Below are 26254 nucleotides of genomic sequence, written 5' to 3' on the forward strand. Positions count from 1 at the left end.
CTAACCCGGCCACGTAATTTCAGCGGCCGGGCTCGCCCTAACCCGCCTACCAACTAAAAACCTCACCGAGCCACCTCGCCCCAGATCGAAGGAAGGCCCCGGCCAGCAGTACGCTATTTCATCAGTAGCCTTCCCCCGGGGGTCGGAGCGTGAGCCCCCCGACGCGCCAGTTCGTCAGGTTGGGAGAGGACGTGCCAGGGCTGCGGCCGAGATACGTCAGCCGCCGCCTTGTCCACCCCGGGGTGGCGCCGTGAAAAACACCGCACGCCCCCCAGCGCTCCTTTAGGGCAGGAGGCGAGCGCCGAACTTACCCGTTCCGCGCCAACCCCCTACCCAAGGTCCAGTGGCCCCGAGGGGACCGACCGGGCCTACCTCCTATCCTCGCGCGGCCGGCACGCCGGATGAGCGGAGACCCCTACTCATCGGGCGGCCCAACAGCCAGGGTCCTCGCCTCCTGAGCATCCCCGAGCGCAGGGGCAGCCGGAAACGAGGCCCAGGATCGCGTGATCCCCCCCCCCCTGGGGAGTCATCTCGCGGCCCTATCTCCGAGGATAGGCGACCCCGGGGGAGAGGGCGTCAACGACCTCTCCTCCCGGGGTCTCAACACACTTCTGAGAGGCGTGCTCGAGTCTCGTCCCACTCGCTTCTCCCGTTGTGGGAGAGGGAGGGGCTCGAGCACCACCTTCGCCTGAGGGAGGTGCGCGGCGCTCGGACTGTCGAGCGCATCGCACCTCTTTTTAGTCGGCGGACTCGTCCGGAGCTCCGATGCTCCGGACGACTCCGACGATATCACTATCACTCCCGTGGTGAAGGCCTCGTCGGCTGAGGCCTCCGCCACGGGAGGGGTCTCCTCCATTTCGACATCGGCCACCGGCCCCTCCGCCACGCCACCATCCACGGCCTGAGCGCCGGGCGGGGTGGGAGGCAGAGGGGTCAGTCGCCGATCCTCCACGGCGTCTCCACCCTCCTCCCGCTGCGGAGGAGGGGGAGCCCTCTTCCCCGGTCGTGGAGCCGGGGGAACCCTGGCGCACTTTTCACCGCCTGGGCGGTGATTCGGCGCCTTGCCTTTGGAGGCACACTCCGGGCAGAACGGCCTACTCGCGCATTCTGCCTGGGTGTGCCCCTCCCCCCCACAATTGAAGCAGCACCGGGCCCTGTCGACACCGCCAGGACACCGGTGCTGCGTGTGCCCCTGGGCTAGACAGCGGAAGCATCGCTGCGGCGGTGCCTTTAGCACCTCCACGCGAGCCGCCACCCAGCCCAGGGTCACACTCCCCGCTCGAGCGAGCCTCGCAGCGGCGGCGACCGGGCACTGCACTATGACAGAGCCCAGCCCCCGCCGACTGCGCACCACTCGACCCACCTTGAGGTCCGCCACGAAGCATTCCCCGGAGTCCGCGACCGCTGTGGCCACCTCCTCCGGGGTCACCGAGTCGTCGAACCCGGAAATGCGGATCCCCACTCTCCGTAGAGGGCACGAGATCCGCACGTCCGGGCCCCCCGCGACGCGCCTCATCTCTGAGGCCAGCCTTTCCGCGGCTGGCCTGCTGTCTTCGCCGGGGATCTCCAGGAGGAGACCCCCGGTCTGGGCTCGACGGACCCGTAGCCCTTTCCCTCCTTGCGGCAGCACGTCCCCGAGGACAATCGCCTCGCGGGCCCGCCGCATCACTCCGGCGTAGGAGGCGTCGTCCCCCGTCACCGTCACCAGAATCGCCGTCGACTTGGGGACGCGCCTCCCAATCCTCTTCGCCGCGAGCGTTTGGCTTCGCGGCGGACCTCCTCCCTGTTTTTTACCCTCCTTTTTCTTCTTGCTCGGCCCGGTCGCCGGGGGGGCGGCAGATGCCACTACCCCCGACGGCCGACCCGAGGCCGTGCCGAATCCTGGGGGGAACACCCCCCAACCACTCTCCGAAGGTCGAGTGGGGGGGGCTTTACGGCCCCCTTTGTCCACCCTCCTCCTCTTCCGGGTGCCGACGACCTCGACCCAGCTCCGATCGCTCGCAGGCGTATCGGGGCCGGGCGCTGCCGCCGGCACGGTGGGGGCGCGGGAGGCTCCTCCGGCGGAGCTCCCGTACTCCCCTTTCCCCCCTTCCCCTTCTTCTTCTTCTTGCCGCTCCTGGCGTCGGTGGGGACGGCGGCCGAGACAGCCCCCGTCTCCACCCGCGCCAGGAGCCTCTTCAGGCCCACCATCGTCGCCGTCAGCCGCTCCAACGTCCCCAGCACTCGCTCCTCGAAAGGAGAAGAGCCGGGGGCAGAAGCGACCGCCGGAGGCGGCGGAGGGGAAGGAGACCTTCTCCTCGACGTTTGCGGGGCAGCCGCAGACGAGGAGGGGCCGCTCTGGAGCATGAGGGCCCTCTTGGCGACCCCCAGCTGGCCCCTCAGCTCGGCGACCTCGGCCCGGAGGGAGCGAACCTCCTCCTCCCGGGCCGCAGTCGTCACTTCCTCTTGTCCATCCTCTCGCCCGAGACGGCCCATGGCGCGGTACGCCAGCGTCATGAGCGCCTCCCGGGCGAGATGGGTGTTCAGTTTTATACGCCCCGACAGGTTGCCCGACAAAGGGCAACCCGTCGAGGCCTTGTTGCGCGCTCCCTCAACTTCACGGAGCCAACCATCGGCCAGACCGGCCAGGTCCGTGGTTGTGCTCCGCGAGATCACCCCCAGTTGCCGGTCGACGTACCGGCGCTGATCCGGCGTGAACAGGGTCGGGGGGATCCTGATGCGCTGCCGAGGCCGCGCATCGTTCTCCCCCGTTCCCTCTCCCTCCGACTCAGAGCTCCGGATGACGTTAGCTCTGAGTCGGCGGGCCCTAAATCGCTCCAAGGGAACACCATGGAGCCGGTCTTCGGCGTCCGCCCCGTCGGACAATGGGGAGGGGGACCTGAAGGGTCCACTCCCGTCCAAACGGGGTCGGCCGCGGGCGCGCCTACTTCTAACGTGAGTCGGAAGGTCGGTCCCGTCTCCCGGAACATCCGGAACACGGACACGGCCCTCCGACTCCTCCAAATCGATGACCGGCTCCAGAGGGTTCCCGGCCATCGGCTCCTCATCCTCCTCTCGCCGATCCACGTCCATGGGCTCGGCATCGAGCCAAGAAAGCCCCTGCCGCCTCCTTCGAGGCGGGTCAGCGAGGTCTTCCTCGTCCGAAGCCCCCCCACGGACGCGGATCGGCGTCGATCCCTCCCTTGCGTTTGGTGGTGGTGTGAAGACCACCAAATCAAAAAATCGGGTCCATGTGGACCCTGTGGTGCTACAATCCTGCCGACCGCCACCCGTTTTGCGACGACCGTCGGCCAGCAGGATCGAGTCCTCCCCCGCGGACTCGGTCAGGGCTCCGGCCCAGCGAGCCCTCTCCTTTGGCGTCAATTCATTGAGGGAGGCATATCCCTCCCCCTGGTCTTCTGAGGAGGAAGAGGACCCCCCCGTAACTTCCCCCCCCTCCCATTCGGAGTCCTCCCCCTCGGACAGCTCTCCTTCGAGCTGCTCGAGGGAGAGGAACCGATCTATCGCGTCACGGGCCTCGGGCCCGAGGCGCTCCCGCACCTGCAGGAGTGTCTCCCTGCGCGTCCTCCACGGTTCATAGAGACTAGCACGAATATATGCCACAGTATCCCGTTCGTCGAGCCTGTGGGCACCCCGCACGACAGCCCGTCGGTTGATATCGACAAGGGGGCACCCGGGACACTAGTCCCCCCTTGCCGGCCCTGGGGTATCCGACCCCCCCTGCGCGGTAAGTTGTCTTTATCATTGTCCATGCCTGTCATAATTGGGGTATTGTTTCGCGAGGGGAACCCCACCCTCGCCCCGAGGGGTACTACGGGTCGGCGTTCGGGGACCACCGACCCGAGGCGAACCTAATGGACAATACGAAACATCACACGCGCCGACCAGGGAAGAACAGAAAAACAAAACCCGAGTGCACGCGGTTAAGCGCACACCCGGGATGACCCACGATCGACGCGTATCAGACAATGGACTGCGGCGGGCAGACGGGACCCCCGATCCCGGCAGGCACCCACAGCGATCCCCCGGCCAGAGGCCTCGGCGAGAGCTAACACCCCCCACGACGATGCCCCCGCGCTAACGAGGAACATCCCCGAGAGGAAGCGCCAGTCTCACCGGTGTACGGGCTGATCCTAGGCCCGAGGGCCCGGTGCCGATGCGCCCGGGCTAGCCGGAGACATCGACAACCAGCGGGTCAACGCGCGGGATTTAACCATCGACCGGAAGATCGCTCCAGGATTCCGCAGGGAGAAGGCGACCCGACCCCCCGCCGCGATGAACACCGTACATTAAACATAGCACACACCACCATGGCGTCTGAGGCGCGAAGACACGACACTCAGACGCCGCCTCCTTGATTTTTTATAGAGGTTGACTCCTCGCGACCCGGGCGGTGAAGCCAAGGTCCCCGGTCCATCCCGCACGTAATTTCAGCGCGTGATGGATTACGGTGTGTCAGCTCGGGCGCCAGGGTGGCTGAAGTCCCTGAATCTACGGTCTATGCAAGACCGCAGACCCCTAGCGAGCTCGGGAAACCGCAGGAACGCCAATTCCTGTATCTAGAGTCGTCGCACGGCCTCGGGAGGCCCCGAAACGACTCCAGACCCCTACGGGATTATTTTCCATACCTGCTACATTCCAAAAGCCTATTTTATACTTTTTGCCATCTTCTTTTTTCTTATTCCTCCTCTTTTTCCTGTGCTTCTCATTTTCTATATTTCCTTCTATTTCCCCCTCTCCCTCTCCCTCCGTTTACCTCCCTACTAAAAATCCTTTTTCTCTTTTTCCACCCCTCCACCCTTCTCCATCCCCCCCTTCCATTCTCTTACTTCTTTTCCGTGCCATTCCCTCAACTCATCCTTAATCTCATCCCATACCCATAATTTCTCCTCAATCCATATTTTCATATAACCTACTCTTACTTTCCTACCTTCCCTCCTTATTCTTTCCGCTTCCTTCCTTATCCACCACTCTATCCTTCTCTCCTTTTCTGTCAGATCATCCACTATCCACTCCCTTCTTTCTCTCAGCTTTGCTTTTCCTTTCATCACTTCAATTTTCTCCCCTACACTCGCTAATCTTACCCATACCATTTCCCTTCCTTTCTTATCTTTCTTCTCTATACTCCTTATCTCTTCCACTCTCGCTGTCGCCCCCGTTGCCCCCACTATCTCTTCTATCTCTTTTCTTAACCCCTCTATTCCTTTCTCCTTTGCTTTCACTCCTTTTACTATTATATTTCTCTTCCTTTCTTCCCTTCTCCTCTTTTCCCCCTCTAACTCTATTCTCTTCATCCTTTCTTCTAATTCCTTTATCTTTCCCTTTCTCCCTCTCTCCATCTGCTTTACCCCTTCCTCTTCCTTCCTTTCCTCATCCCCTTCCTCTTTCTCCTACCTTCCCCTACCTTTCTCAATCTCTTCCACTCTTTTCTCTAAACTGTCTAATCTTTTCCTCATATCTTCCATCCATTCCCTCATCTCTGCTTTCCCCTCCTTTACCTCTCTTAATTCCGCTTTAATTTCCTTAAAACCCTCCCTTACTTCCCTTAATATCTCGCTCAACCCCCCTTCTTCTTGCCTTTCTAGCTGTTTTTCCGGCGATCTCACTACCTTTATACTTTTCTTGAAGATATCTGCCTGTAATGCATCTATCTCTTTCCTTTTTTCTCCTCTCTTAAACGCCTCTATCAGCGACAGACTATATACTCTATCCCTCATCCCCTCTGCTTTGCTCGGTCTCCTTCCTCTTCTCTTCCCCTGTCTCCTCCTCTGCTTCCCTTTCCCTCTCCTTCCTTCCCTCCTTTCCTTCCTCCATCTCGTCTTTCCTCTAACCTGCCAACTTTCCTATTCAAGAGTTTATTTACTTGCAGTCGGGTTGTAAATAAAGGACTAACAAAAATTTCTTTTTTTTCTTTTTCTTTTTAAATTAAGTAATCTTTTTTTTTGTAGAAAGTATTTACTAGAAAATATGACTCTTTTATATTTAAGATGATCACACTTTTACTCTAAGAAAACAATTTAAACAAGTTTAATAATATTTCTAGCTTATTTTTACAATTATTATACCGATGTAGCAAATGCAAAAATATAAAATCATATATTAAGATATTAAATAGGTTACTCAAACGTTACTCTAATTCAAAATTTCCCGCTACTGCACTTACTCTCTCCTGCTCCGCTTCTCACTTCTACCGCCCGATGTCGCTACCCTCCCTCTTTTTGTGGGGACTAGTTACCGCAATATCTCCCTAGCGCGAGTGGCGGGGGTCTAGTGATCTTCTCTCGTGCGGTTGCCTGCGAGCAGCAGAAGGGAGATCATTCGCTTCTCGTCTCCAGCCCTATCTACATCCTTTAGTTCAGTTTTTAATAAACTACTGTTCGTATTTTATTACTCGTGTGTGATTCCTCGTTACCTTCTCACGTCTACAACGGATCGTGGATCCGCTCGGAGGTCGGGCTACGAGCCCATTTCCCTCATTGGTGACCCCGACGTGATTCAGTGAAGGAAGGAAGGAGGTCGCCGAATCTCTACCGGCGACCGATTGCACACAGCGAGCGTAGGGAGGCTGTTGTCCACCAAGGACATCGAGGCCACGATTGCACAGGCCTCAACGAGAACGAGCGAGTCCTCGAGCCACCGCCATCGTATCAATTACGCACCGGTGCAAGGGCAGCACGTGGCGGCCACCGGCAAGCGCCACAGCATCGTCGCCAGAGACAGCACGTGGCGCCCACCGGCAAGCGCCACAGCATCGTCGCCAGAGACAGCACGTGGCGGCCACCGGCAAGCGCCACAGCATCGTCGCCAGGGACAGTACGCGGCAGCCACCGGCGAGTGCCCACGGCACCACCGTCCAGGTCAACGGGGCAGGCTACCAGCTGTTGCCATCGCAACGTCGCCACGCAGCTACGTGGCAATTCGACAGCGCGAGTACGCGCCCGGTTGCTGAAAGCATCGCATCGGCAAATTCTTGCGACAGCGGCGCGGCGCTAGGACCTCAGCGTCGTCAGCAGCCGGCGGTACATCAGCACCACCAACTGCCCAGAATACATCATCGTCCCGAGCTTCAAGGACACATCATCTTCAACGGTCGAGGTACAACCGGGTGACTCGGTTCGCGACCATTTCAAAAAAATTTACCGCCATTGCGACTCTGTGCATGTTCACGCGCGTCGTCGTCCGTTTGCGCATGCTCACGTAACGCTCTCGCGCCCGCTCGCGTGCTCAACGCAGCAGCGGCATAGCAACGCGACGCGACACGATCGTCTTTTCGAACAATAGAGCATCACACAACGCGTATATCCTCACGTTCTAGCGCAACACGACGCGATCATCGTTTCGACATAAAAACGTCGCGCAACGCAACGTGTATATTGTCACTGTCAAGCGTGACCGCACAACAGCGGAATTATAAACTCGTTCACGAACGAACTTTGTACCGCGCATTCACAATGCCTTCTCCCACGGTCGAAGAACTGCAGGAACAGCTAGTGCAAGTGCGGACCGCGCTTCAAAACGTTCAGGGTCAAGCCCGTGCGAATGTCCCGCACATCGACTCCTACAGAACTCCCAAAATCCCACCGTTCTTAGTGAAAGATCCCGTAATATGGTTCATTCAAGTCGAAGCTACCTTCGCAACCGCCCGTATCACGGACCAAAAAACTAAAGCGCACCATTTAATTACGGCATTGGATGCCGATGCAATCGCATCCTGTCGCGATCTCATCGCGGAGCCCGACGAAAATGACCAGTACAAGAAACTAAAGACGCGTATAATCGAAACCTTCTCGGCGTCAGCGGAAAGCCAATTACGCCAGTTAATCAAAGGGCAGGTTTTAGCGTCCGGTAAACCGTCTCAGATTCTCGGCAGATTGCGTAATTTGAACGCAGATAAACGTTGCGACGATGCCGTCATCAAAACCATCTTCTTCGAGTATCTCTCTCCCTATACGCGAGGCATTCTGGCAACTTCCGAGTCCACAGAGTTAGACAAGTTAGCCAGAATGGCCGATAAAATCGCGGAAACATCTAACGATGCCATACAGTGCGCAGCCGCGTCCGCTAAAGCGTCAACGTCGTCGGAATTAGAAAGCAAGATCGACCGCCTTGCCACGGAACTCGCAGCTCTCGCGACTCTCGTCAAAAGATCGAGCAGGTCACGATCCAATAGCCGGACAGATCAAAATCGCGAGCGTTCCAAAAGTCGTAACCGTTCTAAGGTCTGTTGGCCTCATAAGGGAACGTCCCAGTTGCGCACAGAATAAATCGGACACAGCAAGTTGAACGAAACGGACACAGTGACAATTGGACACAGTAGGAAACGGACACACGGTGGTTGCAGTGGGACACAGTGACAATCGGACACAGTATGAAACGGACACAGTGACAATCGGACACAGTAAGAAACGGACACAGTGACAATCGGACACAGTAAGAAACGGACACAGTGACAATCGGACACAGTAAGAAACGGACACAGTGTCAATCGGACACAGTAAGAAACGGACACAGTGTCAATCGGACACAGTGTCAACCGGACACAGTAGGAAACGGACACACGGTGGTTGCAATCGGACACAGTAGGAAACGGACACACGGTGGTTGCAATCGGACACATATGTTCCGTGAGTTAGGAAAACTGTCACGGAACATATGTGTCCGATTGCAACCACCGTGTGTCCGTTTCCTACTGTGTCCGATTGACACTGTGTCCGATTGACACTGTGTCCGTTTCTTACTGTGTCCGATTGACACTGTGTCCGTTTCTTACTGTGTCCGATTGTCACTGTGTCCGTTTCTTACTGTGTCCGATTGTCACTGTGTCCGTTTCTTACTGTGTCCAATTGTCACTGTGTCCGTTTCTTACTGTGTCCGATTGTCACTGTGTCCCACTGCAACCACCGTGTGTCCGTTTCCTACTGTGTCCAATTGTCACTGTGTCCGTTTCGTTCAACTTGCTGTGTCCGATTTATTCTGTGCGCAACTGGGACTCACTCCCTCATAAGACCTTTGGAGATAAAGCGCGCGAGTGCAGAGGCACCGAAAAGTCCCCGTGTTCGTGGCCGAAAAACAAAGCTATCGAGGAAAAAAAGGGGGAATAATCGGGTCTGCCATCATGGAGGCAAGCGTAGCAGACCCCGATTCGTCCGTACGCCTCCACATTCGCGACCGCGTCACAGGGGAACGATTTCTTATCGACACGGGCGCCGAAATTTTGCTGCTCCCGGTAAGCAACGCCGCCAAAAAAACCCCCAGTAATTTTAAATTATACGCAGCAAATAACACTGTAATTAACACGTACGGAGGGTGTTTTCGAACCTTGCATCTCGGCATTCGTCCACTCACTTGGAATTTTTGTGTTGCGTCAGTACCGTACCCAATCATCGGGGCCGACCTGATCAAACATTATGGTCTCCTGCCCGATCTTAACGGTCGCCGGCTTATCGACCCAAAAAATTACGCGTATGCTGAAGGCATTGTTAAAACCGTATCCCTCCCAGCAATCAGTTCAATCAACCCTGCTACGAAATTCACGCGGTTACTAACCGAATTTCCTGAGGTAATTGGTCTCAAGCAAGCGATTCAGAACAATAAAACTGACGTGCAGCATCACATCGTAATCACGGGTCCACCCGTAGCTGAGCGTCCGAGAAGGCTTAGTCCGGATAAACTGAAAATCGCGAAAGCTGAATTTAAACGATTGATCGAGATCGGTATTTGTACTCCGTCCAGCAGCCCCTGGGCGAGTCCCATCCACATGGTGAAAAAGAAAAACGGTTCCTGGAGAATCTGTGGAGATTATCGTCGCCTTAACGCAGTTACCGTGCCGGATAGATTTCCCGTTCCGCACTTGCACGACTGTTCCTCCAACCTTCGTGGTAAAACTATATTCTCCAAGCTCGATCTCCTCCAAGCTTACAACCAAATTCCAGTCGCACTTAACGACGTACCTAAAACGGCAGTCATAACGCCGTTCGGACTTTTTGAATATAAATACATGACATACGGCCTAAGAAACGCCGGTCAAACTTTTCAACGTCAAATTTTTCGTGCGCTCGGTGACTTGGAATTTGTGTTTGCTTTTATCGATGACATCCTCATAACTTCTTCGACGCCCGAAGAGCATGAAGAGCATCTGCGAACCGTATTGCAACGATTGCAAGAATATCAATTACGATTTAATGTCGAAAAATGTCAGTTTGGAGAATCGAAAATAGAATTTCTCGGTTACACTATCAATAGCGAGGGGTGCGTACCGTCCCCTACGAAAGTACAAGCCATCCTTGATTCTCCCAAACCCCGCACTATTTTAGAATTGCGTCGTTTCTTAGGTAGTATTAATTTCTATCATCGACTTTTGCGCGACTCAGCCAGCTTGCAAGCGCCGTTAAACGAATATCTTCGTGACTCACGCAAGAATGACAATCGAGTGATCGTGTGGACTCCTGTCGCGGAGGAAGCGTTCACTAAATGTAAAGAGAGCCTGGCCAACGCGACTATGCTCGCACACCCTGCAGAAACAACGGAAACGCGTCTCGTTTGCGATGCTTCCGACTACGCTATGGGGGCCGTTCTCGAACAGCGTCTCGACAAAGAGTGGAAGCCTCTCGGTTTCTTCTCGCGCAAATTCACCCCAGCGCAGTTGAAATATAGCGCATACGATCGCGAGCTCACAGCTATTCATGAAGCCGTCAAGTATTTTCGATACTTTTTGGAGGGCCGCGATTTCAAAATAGTCACTGACCACAAACCGCTCATTTACGCATTTGTGCAACGCACCGACAAAGCGTCACCGCGTCAACAAAGACAACTATCGTTTATATCTCAGTTCACCACACGTATCGAGCACGTTTCAGGCACCGACAACGTCGTCGCCGATTTTCTCTCGCGCGTTGAAATCATCCGCTTGCCCGTCGAAATCGAGTTAAACGAGCTCGCCGAGCAGCAAGAACGCGACGAAGAACTTAGAGCCATCCGCGAAACACCGGATTTTCCATTAACACTTAAACGAATACAATGGGGCCCAACTCATACCACGCTCTATTGTGAGATGACCAGAGAGGCCATCCGACCGTACATACCGGCATCCTTACGCGATCGCGTATTTCATTTATTCCACGATGTGGCGCATCCAGGCGCAAAAGTCACCGATCGTGTTATCCGCCAACGCTACGTATGGCCTAACATGCATCGCGATATCGCGAAATGGTGCAAAAATTGTATTGACTGCCAACAGTCAAAAGTTTCTCGACACGTTAAAACAATTCCAGATAAATTCATCGCTCCGGACGGCCGATTCGAGCACGTACACATGGATATTATTGGTCCCTTGTACGAATCAGACGGATATAAATATTGTTTAACGTTAATCGACCGATTTTCGCGTTGGCCAGTGGCAATTCCTTTAAAAAACATTGAGGCTACGACCGTCGTGCGAGCCTTCTATGACCATTGGATCGCAAATTTTGGCGCGCCCAAAACATTAACGACTGATCAGGGCAGCCAATTCGAGTCACAGTTGTTCACAGCACTCCTTCAGCTTACCGGCTGTCAGCGTATTCGCACTACCGCGTACCACCCTGCCGCGAACGGCATGATTGAACGGTGGCATAGGAGTTTGAAAGCCGCGATTATGTGTCACGCGAACGAAAACTGGACACGAATTCTTTCAACCGTATTATTGGGTTTACGCACCCACGTCCGTCTCGACACCGGCGCGTCGCCTGCGGAATTCGTTTACGGGACAACCCTGCGTATTCCGGGCGAATTCGTTCTTCCTGACGACTTTACACCTAACCCACACGCGTTCATCGAAGAATTTCGCGAATACATGCGACAAATCAAACCAGTGCCCGTCGAGCACAAATATAAAAAGCGTGCGTTCTATTTCAAAGATCTACAATCTTGCACACACGTCTTTCTTCGCGTGGGAGGCACTAAAAAAGCTCTCGAGCGTCCGTACACAGGTCCACATCGTATTATTAGGCGAGTTTCCGACCGCATTTTCGATATCGATGTAAACGGTAGTGAGCGCAGCGTGTCTGTAGAAAACGTAAAACCAGCGTATTTTATTCTCGACGACTCAATAAACCCGCCATCAGCGAACAGTCAGATATGTAATCCGCCCAGCGACGGACAGTCAGCATTAAAAACATACCCACGACGTAAAAAAGTCACGTTCGCTCTTTAAGTAAGTTTTAAATACAATTGTTCCTCACGTAGCCAGTGCAATAGAATGTGTAATTAAGTTTAAGTTCAGCATAATACTTTATGTAACAAATAACTCAAGCAAGTCTTGTAAATGTAACGTTGTCACTCGGGGGGGAGTGTGTGGGGACTAGTTACCGCAATATCTCCCTAGCGCGAGTGGAGGAGGTCTAGTGATCTTCTCTCGTGCGGTTGCCTGCGAGCAGCAGAAGGGAGATCATTCGCTTCTCGTCTCCAGCCCTATCTACATCCTTTAGTTCAGTTTTTAATAAACTACTGTTCGTATTTTATTACTCGTGTGTGATTCCTCGTTACCTTCTTACGTCTACAACGGATCGTGGATCCGCTCGGAGGTCGGGCTACGAGCCCATTTCCCTCATTTTCTGCTTTCTCTCTACACTCTAAACCTGCTCTCCCGTCTAACCTCCAAATCTCGTCCCAACCCTACTATCCCTCCTGTCTCCCTATTCTCTTACCCCGGCCCTTTACCCTTATTCACCCTCTACCACCAGCCTCTTCCCTTTCCCTTCACCTCCTCGCACTCCACCACGTCTCACCCTACTATCCCCTAATACCTGTTTATCACTCGCACTCTCCACACACATCCGTCAGTCACTTTCGCTACCGGAAACGGAAGTCCGATTGTAGGTTACTGGTCATTCGACAGATGCAAAATATATTCGTTTGCTGCACGACGTTTATGCAGACAATATAGACGATCACCCATGGAGAAGATTTATTGTATTAAATAATTTACAACAAGAGCCAATAAAAAAAATTCAAAATTATAAGAGTGTGAGAAAGCCTGTATGTTTTATATTTTCTGCATTAGGCTCGCAATGGCCAGGAATGGGTATATATTTGATACTTTATACGTTATTTACAATAGCATATAATAAAATAATAAAATTTTTTAATTAAAATTAAATCGAAACTTATTGAAATTTTTCATGTTTGCAAATGCAATAAAGAAATGGGACAAGATTTTAAAATTGTATGGTATAAGTGTAACAGACATTTTGTCAAAGAAAGACGAAAAAATGTGCCAAAACGCTTTATACGCATTTGTTGGCATCGTTGCTGTTCAGGTAAAATATTTGTATTTTAAAAATATAAATGTCAATTGTATTTACTGGTAAAACATCAAATAATTTTGTATTGTGCATCATTCGACTATTACATAAATATGTTAGAACTATAATATTATATTATTAGATTTATTTTATCATATTTTATTGTTTGTTCATTGTTTAATAAGAAATTTTTAAAATATAGTATTTCATAAAATTATTTGTATGAATTTGTAGATTAGTTTAGTAGATGTCCTAACGTTCTTACGAATTATTCCGAATTACACGATTGGTTATTCTGCTGACAAACTTGGTTGCGGGTACGCGGATAAATGTCTCACTATTGAACAAACCATTTTATCCGCTTACTTTATCGGTTTGGCATGCATCGAAGAAAAAATAATTCATAGCTCTATGGCATTTCTCAGTTATAATTACAAAAGTCTAAACAATATGTGTCCAGCGGATATTGAAATAATATGTCGCAATAGTGAAAGCAACAGCGTTGTGTGTGGACCCACAGAATCCGTACAAAAATTTATAAAAAATTACAGGTAAACTGAATAACTCTTGTATTTTATAAATGAATGGAAAACTTAATAATTTTCAAAATATCCTCAAATTCAAGTTTAGTTTAATTCATCTATAATTTATAATAAATTTCTTATTTTTGTATTTTATTAGCTTAATAATGTTCACAAGAAAGGGATCTGCTGCAACGTTTCGTTCTTATCTCGCATCCGTGAAAACTCAGCTTTTACTGAACTTAAACAAAATAATACCACAGCCAAAAAAGCGAAGCTTAAAGTGGATCAATTCTTCCATACCTCGCTTCGAATGGCTCAGTTTAGCATCAAATTTATCAACGGATTATCATACGCGTAGTATATTAAACACCGTTCTCTTGGAACAAACAACGCATTTAATTCCAACCAACGCCGTGATTATCAAAATTGCTCCAAATGACGTTTTGCAAGACATTTTGAAAAAATTTTTGCATCCGAAAATGGCAAACATTGTACTGAATCAACGCACTGAAAAAAATATCGAAGTAATTTTACAAGGAATTGGTAAACTCTACAATTATGGTTTACAGCCCCAAGTGGCCAATTTATACCCACCAGTAAAATTTCCAGTTAGCCGAGGAACTATGATCTCTCCATCGATCAGGTATAAGTTATTATCGTTACTACACTATACATGTTGGTTACAAGAAAAAATACATACGTTTGTATTATTCAGAATTATATTATAATAGTTAATATAATATATATTATTGTAATTATTATACAAACCATCTTAATTGTAAAGGAGAAGAGGGTAATATAGCACCCATTTTTATTTTATTGAATAACTTTGTTTATAATTAATATTTTCTATTGAAACTTGAACGATTATATTCGTCAGAGTGTTGTTTGACAGATTCTAGACTCAAAGTAATGAAATATTTATTATTTAGGACGTGATTTATAAAAATCAAATGCACTGCATAATCGGTGAAAAAAAAAGTGATTGTAATATGGCTATCCATAAAAATAATTTTAAAAAATTAGTTTAGTTTAAGAGAAACACCTTGTTGTACCAAAATTATGTATTTTTAATTTTTCATTGTTTAGAATTTTCCTGCCTTCAAAAATTTTAGAAATACCATAAAAAATTTTATTAAAAATATCAACCCTGTTTAACATTAAACAACAAGCATAAAATGATGTCTCTAACGTTTCTAAACACCGCTCTTTAGAATGACAATCGATTTATCGAAGAAATATTTCGATATAAAAATATCGCTTAAAAAACCATATTAACAAAATTTCATGTTATTGTTTTAACTTTGTATAACTCAAAATGTATACGGCCGAATAAAAAGTTAAATAACAAAAAAATACTTGAGTGTATGTACGTGTGATAATACACTCGAGTGATAATACACTTCGTGTGATAATACACTCGAGTTTAAGAATAATGAGGAAGTGTATGTAATTAAAGGTTGAAAGTGTACCTTGAAAAAGTTCAGAAGTGCTCAAAAGTAAAAATGCCTTATATCAATTGTTAGTCATTATGTATTGGCATATTACCATCACTAAAAAACGGTAAGCTACTAAACGAATAACTCCATAAGCAATTGTTAGAATGCATCACCTAATAACGGAAATAATAGAAGTAGCTATATTGTCGACAGTAGCCATAATATCCTCTTCTCCTCTAGTCATTATAAAACACATTATTATTTAATAGACAAAAAATATTTTATTAGAAACTTTATGTAAATTATCGAAACGTCAACATTAATAATGCTTCAAAACACAAATAATATATATCTATTATACGTATAATTATATGGTGCAAAACATTTAAATCATGACATTAGATGGAATCATTCCAAAAATTGGTCTACACCAAGTTATAAAATACAAAAAAATGCTAAATCCAGAGAAAGGTACATTGAAATTTCGCTCGAGGATGAGGACTTTGATTTTATGGGCGGACATGTAATAGATGGAAGAAATTTACTATCAGCGATCAGTTATCTTGTATTTGTTTGGCAAACTATCGGCATGACAAAAGAGCAAATATATACAACAATACCAATAATGCTCCAAGACGTTAGCTTTATTCGTGCTACCTATTTATCGAAAAATAAAGTTACAAAATTAACGATTATGAAAGGTATTATTGTATAAAAACTAGTTTATTTGTTTTAAGTGAATATATTTTCTTAAAATTATAATTGTTAAATTAAAAAGAAATAATTATTTTTAACAGTAAATATTTTTTTGTTCCAGTAAAATGCAATATTATCCTAAGTAAATAATTTGAGAAAATGTTTTATTGAAACAAAAACACAATTATTTGTCAGTAAAAAATTATTTTATTAAAATGAGAAATAATAAATTATTTGCAGTTTTTAATAAGTAAATATTTTTACTCAATGTGAATTTATAAGATAAATTGAAATTATTTCTCATGGGAAATATTTTCAATATTTTGTTCTAAAAAAATGTCAATATTCTTTAAAAAAGTCCTTTCTTCATTTTATTTATTCTTTATTTCTCTTTTAAAATATAATTTTTATTTTTAGAAACATTTTTTTGATTATCAAATATGTTTATTAGTATAAAAAAAAATTGTTTCTATAAATTAAAAATATCTCGTAGCAATTATTTGAAAAAATTATTTACTTGAAAAAAAGTTTTTCTTAAAATAAATTTTTTCCGAATAACATAGGTATTTTTAAAATAGTATAATTTTGAGAGAGAGAGAAAGAGAGAGAGAGAGAGAGAGAGAGAGAGAGAAAGAATACTTGTAATTAAATATATAAAAACGTTACAGATTGAAAGTTTGAAATAACCGAAGGAAATAATATTGTGGTGACGGGAACAGTGTACGACACATCGAATCCGGAACAGGAAATTAATCCTATAGATGAGTTACCGTAGAATAACGATGAAAAACATATGACTGCTAGAGATATCTACAAAGAGTTAAAATTGCGCGGTTACCAATACAGCGGCTTGTTTCGTGGATTACACAGCTCATCTATTTCATGCAACAAAGAACATATCGTTTGGAAAGGTAATTGGGTAACATTTATGGATACCATTCCAGATAGCCAAATGATTACAAATTGTCGGCAACTTGCCACAAATATCGCTCATAAGTTGTCAGCAAAGCAACAGAAGGGGGTATCCTCTTTTCAGTATGTTTTTGTCAGTAACAATTTTCAAAATATAATAATGGCAAGTTTCCAACAATCTATTGGCAATAAACTTTAAACTCAGTTTTCAGCAACTGGCAACTGGCGCGCAACACATCAGGAATCCTTAAAATCTAAACAATGGGTAGGAAACAAGTGTTGCTGTTAGGTTGCCCTCAGATTGCAGACAATGCAAGAAACTTGTCGGCAATCTGATGACAACGATTTTCAGCAATTTGTGAACAACTGACGTGCAACATATTGTGTTTTTAAATTGCCATCATGTTATAAACAACAAGTAAAAAGATTTTTAATCCTTTTCATATCCCTCCTATAAATACCATATAGATCTTGTTACAAAATCTGTGTCATATCAAGACTTATGTTCAACAGATAGAGCAGATCGGTAATTCGAATCAATCGGGATTTCTGCACCGAAAATACGGTATTAAGATCGATTGAAAAATAAGATCCGAACTCAGATAGATTTATTAAAACAGAATACATTAATGTAAACGTAATAAATGTTTAGTTCACAAAAAAAAAAATATTTCTTGTATTCTTTTCGTTAAAAAAGATTTAAAAAAAATTAAATTTGAATTAAACATTTAATTTATGTACAAAATTAAATAACAATACAAATTGTTATTTACATGTAAAAATATAAAATTTTATGTGGAACAACGTTTCACACACACGCCATGTTTCAAAAGAATGAGAGCGAGTATTCGTCTCGAGGTTACAAAAAACAGCTCCTAAAAATGTCACTAAAGTATGAGCTGACGAGTCGGCGGCGGTAGTTCCTAGATATAACGCCTGTGGCTGCACTCAACTCACGAGAAAATCTTCTGCGGCGTGGCCGCCTAGCGGTGGCGTTAGCACTCACTTGTTAAATCCATTTCAATCTGAAATTACAGAATTTCAACTTGCGGGCAGTGTTCTCAGATGGGACGGGATTTTAGCGCATGCGCGGTGGATTCAGTATCAGTAAAGTATTTATTTTCATTAAGTAAAGGTATTAATGAGTAGTATGAGTACCCTTGTTAAGTGGTCTAATCAATTTAATATGTTGCATAATTTTAGAATCTTTTAATAGTGAAATTAAGTGATGTTTTCGCGTAAACATTCTCGCGCATGCGCAAAAATCCCGTCCCATCTGAGAACACTGCTTGCAGGCAAAACTCACGCAAACCGCGTACACAGTTTACATGCATAAGACGCGCAAACTTTGTGCGCAAAAAATGTTATTTGGGTGCGAGCAACTTACAAGCAAATATAATTATCCGATACATGGTATCCATTTGCATGTGATATGCTGGTGTATCGGACAATACATGAGCTTAACCAACTTGAGGGGCAAAACTCACGCAAACCGCGTACACAGTTTAGAGCCACTTTCACCAACGCCGATTAACTTAATCGCTGATTAGTCTATCGGAATTGACAAATCGCATTTGTCGTTTTTACTTAACGACAAATACGATTGGTCAATTCCGATAGACTAATCAGCGATTAAGTTAATCGGCGTTGGTGCAAGTAGCCTTTACATGCATAAGACACGCAAACTTTGCGCGCAAAAAATGTTATCTGGGGAGCAAACGACTAGCAATATGTTAGCCACCTGCGTGTAATTTGCCAGTACATGGGACAATACATGAGCTAGCCACTTGTAAGCAATATACACGATGTAACACGTTCTACGAACAAAACGCAAATCTGTTACAAAGTTCGCATGCACATCGCGCGCAAAACTTGCCAGCAAGAAATGTTATCTGGGATGCTTCGCTTCAGTTGGTCGCTTAGGTACTGGCGTTTACGTGCACTTCTCTCATTCAATAATAATGCACATTATTATCAACTAAATGCTGAAAACTTTTTAGCAATTATTATTATAGTAGAGTTGCTATTCGCTTGCCGACATGTTGCTCACAACTTATGAATAAAAGTAATACTCGCATGTTTCTGTTAACTTTATATTACCATTCGGTTGCCGACACGTTGCTCACAACTCATGAATGATAATCGTTGTTCACATATTGCTATCAGATTGCTATAAACATTGGTTGCAACAATTGTTCTACCATTGTTTGACAATAAAACTCAGCATATTAATACTGAATTAACAAAAACATTTTTGTTTCATTAAATTATAGGCAACATAATAGCAATTGACGAGCAACTTAATTTCTGCAATTATTTGATTTAGATTGAGTATTCACGTTTGGCTATCTGGGATGCTACAAATGCACATTATCGGATACGATACGAGAGATTTGTATGTTCCTACGAGTATTCAAAAGTTGGTGATCAATCCTAGACTTTACGTTTTGAAGCTACAAGACGAGGGTGTGAACGTTACAACAAACACAAATAAACGCAAATATTTTCAATTTACTAAGTGCTGCTTTGCTTTGATATAAGACTAAGACCGCGCAAAAGAATCCTCATCAAAATCATTATTTTTGATGCCTTATTACCGATACGAACATACCAGGAGATTAACACGATTATAACTGGCGGAATAAAGATTTGGGCCTTAAAGCCGCTCAGATCTCTCGCTGGAAATTAGCTCAAGATGCCGTTATCAAAGAGCACGTATTTGTAGCGCATCATGATCAGGCAATACTCAATCAGCACACAATATTTTTTAAATGTTTTTTTAATATTTATTTAATATTAATTTTTCATTGTACAATTCATTATAACAAAAATATTTATTAAATGTTTATTAAATATTTATTTAACATTAATTAAATATTTAAAATAATGATTTAGAAAAAATATTTATTTAAAATTTATTTAACGTTTATTTAACATTTATTTAACATTAACTTAATATTTAAAACAATGATTTGGGAAAATGTTTATTTAACGTTTATTTAACGTTTATTTAATATTTATTTCACATTAATTTTTTATTTAAAAAAACATTTTTTAAAAACATTAATTTAACATTTATTTAACATTAATTTAATATTTATTTTACATTAATTTTTTATTTAAAAAAACATTTTAGTTATTAGGAGTACAAATTGAAAACCGTCGTTTTTTGTCAAAATTTGAGGATTGATTGTTGAAAAATGGTTACATACTTATTCTTGAAAGTATTGTCCATGGCTGGCCACTACTTTCTCCCACCTTTCGGCAGCATACGAATCCCGCGTCGAAAAAACTGCTCGTCTTTTGCGGCGATCTACGAATCGACCCAATTTTTGGCCTCTTCGTAATAATGGAAGTGCTGCTCAACCAGACCATGCGCCATTGATCGGAACAAGTGGTAATCTGAAGGGGCGATGTCAGGAGAATACGGCGGATGAGGTAAGACGTCCCATTTCAATGTTTCCAAATAGGTTTTAACGACCTGAGCAACATGTGACCGAGCGTTGTCGTGCAGCAACATCACTTTTTCGTGTCTTTGCTCGTATTGTGGCCGTTTTTCCTGCAATGCTCGGCTCAAACGCATTAGTTGTGTTCGGTAGCAAGCTCCTGTGATGGTTTCACCCGGTTACAACAGCTCATAATAAATCACGCCGAGCTGGTCCCACCAAATACACAGCATGAGCTTCGAGCCATGGATGTTTGGCTTGGCCGTCGATGTTGATGCATGGCCGCGGTAGCCCCACGATTTTTTTCGCTTTGGATTATCATAATGGATCCACTTTTCATCGCCGGTTACAATACGATGCAGAAAACCCTTCCGTTTTTGCCGTTGGAGCAGCTGTTCGCACGCGAAAAAACGCCGTTCGACGTCTCTCGGCTTTAATTCGTATGGCACCCAGTGTCCATGCTTTTGGATCATTCCCATGGTTTTCAAACGATGTGAAATAGCTTGTTGAGTCACGCCCAATGAATCTGCAAGCTCCTGTTGCGTTTGAGATGAATCTTCATTCAGTAATGTTTCCAATTGTGCGTCTTCAAACTTTTTCACTTGTCCGGGACGCTCCTTGTCTTCTACGCCGAAATCAACACTTTTGAAGCGTTGGAACCATTCTCGACACGTTCTTTCACTAATGGAAGCCTCACCATAAGTTTTTACAATCATTCGACGCGCCTCAGCCGCAGATTTTTTCGAATTGAAGGCAAAAAGCAAAACTTCCCGCAAATGACGCTTATTGGGCACAAATTTCGACATTTTCGATCACAAAAAAATATATAACGCCGATAAAAATTCACAACTGCAATGATAAGGAATTGTTGCCAGATGCCCAACCTTACATTTAAAATTTTTGATCTAACGTTTGGCGCCAGCATTTACCGCTGGCGCCATCTACTGGAAAACGGCGGTTTTCAATTTGTACTCCTAATAAATATTAATTTAAAATTTATTAAACATTAATTTAATATTTATTTCACATTAATTTATCATTTGAAAAAACATTTTTTAAAAACATTAATTTAACATTTATTCAACATTAATTTAATATTTATTTCACATTAATTTTTCATTTGAATAAACATGTTTTAAAAACATTAATTTAACATTTATTCAACATTAATTTAATATTTATTTTACATTACTTTTTTATTAAAAAAACCGTTTATAAAAACATTAATTTAATATTTACTTAACATTTATTTAATATTCATTTTATATTAATTTTTTATCTGAAACAACAATTTCAAATACATTAATTTTACATTTATTGAATATTAATTTAATAATTATTATTTATTCTTTTCTAATAAACATTTTTTAAATATTTATTTAATATTGTTTAAGTATTTATTTTTGATGAATTATTTAATTGAAAAAATAATTTTAGTAAGCATTTTTTAAATGTCTATTTAATAATTATTTAATGTTTATTTAATATTAATTTTTTTACTTATTTTTCATCTTTATAAAATTATATTTATTTATTATTTATTTAACATTTAAGCTCTTTATTTTTTAATTATTATTAAATTTAAAATTTGTTTAAAAAATGTTTCAATAACATCTATAAAAATCAGTAAAAAATTAACTTATGTATATTTAAATAAATAATATACTTTAATTATATATATTTTGTCTTTTCGATAACATATTGACCTGATCTATCAGTGATGTATATGCATAAACACAAAGTGTTTACAGATCATCACGAGGGATCAGTTCGCAGCGATCATAAAAGTCAAGCAACGTTCACTGGAGTCGCAACTTGGATGGGTGACCGCGTGGAAATTTCCGAGAAAAAAATTCTTAAGAAAAAAACCTCAATATTAAAAAAAATTGTTTAATGTAAAAAGGGGTGTAAATCCACTGTTTTTAACGTTTTTGAAAAATTTTTTTATTGCAAAAGCTTTTTTTTAAACATTGTTTTGCTCATTTATGCTTTGTTAAAAAGAACGTTTTTTTAACGTTTAATAAACGTTTTCTTTAAATGTTTTAAAAACGTTTTTATAATATTTGAAAAACATTTTTTTTAATGTTAAAATAAACATTTTTTTAATGAAAAAAAGGGCACTTGACCCATTATTTTTAATGTTTTTATAAATGTTTTTAAAAATGTTTTTTAAATGCTTTTAAAAACATTTTTTAAATATTGTGTGCTGATTGGGTAATTTCTTTAAATGAAGCGATTCGAATATCGGCGCAACTAGCGCTGGAAGATCATCAAATCATCAAAGTGAAAGCTATCGAATTAGTAGAAGGTGTTAATGATGATGTTACACCAGAATGTCTCTCATCCTCGTTGTTGATTGAAGCTTTTAGCGATATGCCATTAATACAAGCGAATATCACTTTGTTAACATCGCCGAGTCGTTTCAGTTCAGCGGACTTGTCGCCAAACATTTTAATCGACGATTTAAACAAATGATCTGTAGATGACAAAGTTTTAATGGTTGCCGGATTTAATCTTCTGACTAAACAACAAACCTCTTTAGAACAACTTTTACCATTTCTGAAAGAAGGTGGTTATCTATTAACGCGTGAAAAATGCAACGTAAATGACTATAACAGATATCTGCAACAATATCAATTGAACGTTATTCTTGAAAACCGCACTGATAAAGAAATGATTGTTTTTATGAAGAAAAAAATTCAGATAGGTAAAAAAATTATTGTTTACGTAAGTAACGATAGTTTTAATTGGCTGGACGATTTTAAGCTGCTTGTGAGCGATGAGAACAAGCTCGAGAAGACTAGTAGGATTATACTTGTTGGAGAAGGAGACTCTGAGAGTGGTCTATTAGGTTTTGTTAACTGCTTAAGAAAGGAACCAGGTGGAGAACATGTTAGGGGTGTGCTTATTCAAGATAAGGCTTCTAAATTTTCTCTTCAAGATCCCTTTTATATGCAACAATTGCAAAAAGATATGGTTATTAATTAATGTATTACAATCTAATAGGACTTAGGGATCGTACAGATATTTACGATTACCAAGACCGGAAGCAAATCATGTACCTTCCGCTCACGTCTACCAAATGGTATATATAAATATTTTTGAAGCATGTTGATCTGTTAAATATATTATGTATTTTAATATATCACATCAATTTTATTTAAAATATTGTTCTTTTTTTTATGTAATGAATGAAGATGTTTTCTGCAGGTACGTGGTGATTTGAGTACATTTCGTTGGAAGACAATGTTTCTGTCGAATTTAATTGTGAGGATTTTGTACGTTTATTCACCCCTCAATTTTAGAGACGTAATGTTGGCCACAGGTAAATTAGTATTTAATCAGGCGATTTCGCAAGGACGATTATTTCAAAATGTTCCTCTTGGTTTGGAATACGTTGGATTCGATGTCAATGAACAACGTGTGATGGGACTTTGTGATACTAAGTAAATAAATATAATGTTCTGAAAAATAATTGTGTATGTATAGATACAATATGTCTGCTATGTAATATCATAAATTAAAATTATTATTTCTAGCTGTATAGCAAACGTTGTTGTGAAAGATAAAGATTTGTGTTGGAAAGGACGCGTGGACATTCGAAGAGGCTGCGACGGTCCCTGTAAATACGTTTACAGCACGATTTACATAGCATTGTACATTCAAGGCAAAATGAAGAAAGGCAATAAAATATACTTATACATTCTGGTACTGGGGGTCTATCATGTAACATTTTCCCTAGGGCGGAAACGTGAAAAGTGAAAAGTTTCACGTGAACTGCACGATCATGTACGATTCCACGGAATCATGTAACTCACTCATGAGCGGAAATATGAACTTTTTCACGTGAACTTTTTCGCCATCAGCCGTGATGGCGAAAAGGTGAAAATTTAGGGAATTAATAAATTGTATGTATTTTGAAATAAGAATGAAAGTGTGGTAACAGTGTGGTAACAGTTTGAAGACGTATTATTGAAAAGGTTAACCTTTTTGGTATTGCATTGCGTTGATAGGATAAAGTAATACATACATAAATAAAACTAATGCTTTTGTGATGTAATTAGGTTTGATATTTATATTTGACAAATTGATATTTTGATAATTATATAGAATGAGGTTTCATCAAATGCAAATTTAGATAAAAATATACTTTAAACGCGTTTTGATACTCAATGATATAAGAAAGGTGCGAAAACTTGTGAAATAGAATATTAATCTATCATGTAAGTGTTTATAACTTATAAATTTGGAAAATATATGTGTGAGCGGAGAATTCAGTTTTGATCAAGGTCCATATTCTAAATTATTCAATATTTTTTAATTAAACAAAGTTAAATTTAATGACTAATGAAATTAATTTACTTTAAAATTTGCACACATAAAAAACTAATTAAAATTAATTTTGAAAAACAATGTTTAAATTAAATTACAATGTAATTTTGAGTATTAGATTACTACATAATAAAATAGTTGTTACAATATACGGATCATTAAAAATAAATGTAATATATATTATATTTGTAAATTAAGTTTATGCAATATAAGAAATATTGCTATTTATTTATGAATATTTTTTTTACAATTTTTTTTATATAACCAAATTTTTACAGTAAAAGTTATACTGTAAAAGCAGATTGAAACCTTTTTCACGATCGCTTGATAGTTGCAATGACAGAGCCTCTAATAGTGAATTTCGGAACGCAAACTAAATTTCCGTGCATTATTCATACATAATCGCTGTGCGTGAAAAGATTCACGTGAACTCTCTATGAGTGAAAAATGAAAAATGAAAAGTGAAAAGTGAAACGTGAAAAGTGAAAAGTGAAAAGTGAAACGTGAGAAGTTCCACGTGAAATTACATGATTGATCCCCTGGTGGTATTGGACAGGCAGCTATTCACCTTGCTCTCGAGAACGAGATCCTTGGGTGTATAGTCGTGAGCTAAAAGGTTGCAACACATTTTCTTCGATTGTTTTTGAAATGTAGACTTGCTCATTAAACGGCGAACGTCATTGGTTCTTACCTGTGGATCCAACCAATTAAGCATCAAACCATCTACAATCAAAAAAAAATGTGTTGCTACCTTTTACCTCACGACTATACACCCAAGTCCTTGGGTGTTTACGATAACTAATCGGATCTCAGATTGGATTGAACAATGGTACTCAACGTAGGTATAGAAAATTTCCCTAGGCTAATCGGATTGACGATTGCTGTCTCAAATGTAATCCGATTGATGACGAAAGCGTGGAGACCGAGAAGCATGCTTGAAAAGTAAGTCTCTTTATTTTTTAAAATAATAACACAAAAAATCAAAGATAAAGTTAAAAAGGATGATTTGAATTTAGATTTATCGTAATTTTTTTTGTCTAAACACTAGATTTCGTTTAAATTTCTGTTTGTAAAAATTAATTAATCTATTCTAAAGTTTGTGGTTATATCGGAAACAAATCAAAATTAATAAAACAATTATTAATTATTAGATACATATTAAAGCATATAATATTTCAAGCATATCATATAGAATTCCTGTTTATTATAAACTTAGTAAAAATAACTTTGAAATTATTTAACTACATTATACATTAATCAATATTAATTTATATGTTAAAAATCAATAATGTCTCTGAAAATGTTTTTTTTATTCTTTTCCAGATCGTAAATAAACTTCAACTCCAAGAATAAATAAAAATTACTGGAAAATGGACATGAAAAGGGCATTATTGAACAATATCAATTTGTGCTAACTTAAAATTTGTAAAATCTGCTATTCTTTGTTAGTTGTTCATTAGAGAGTAATAATATAAGAACGGAATGTACATAAATAATATTAAAATAATTGTATGCATATATGATGCGTATATTCCATTTTTATATTATTACTCTCTAATAAACAACTAATAAAGAAAAGCAGATTTTACAAATTTTAAGTTAGCACAAATTGATATTGTTCAATA

At 42.3% G+C, this 26254-nt stretch overlaps 1 pseudogene; it reads left to right on the forward strand.

Annotated features, from left to right (window-relative positions):
- The window catches only part of LOC120359357, a 62329-nt pseudogene extending 37087 nt beyond the window's left edge, over positions 1-25242 (forward strand).
- The last annotated feature ends 1012 nt before the right edge of the window (positions 25243-26254 follow it).

Source organism: Solenopsis invicta, chromosome 13, assembly GCF_016802725.1.
Source record: "Solenopsis invicta isolate M01_SB chromosome 13, UNIL_Sinv_3.0, whole genome shotgun sequence".
Taxonomy (NCBI): Eukaryota; Metazoa; Arthropoda; class Insecta; order Hymenoptera; family Formicidae; genus Solenopsis; species Solenopsis invicta.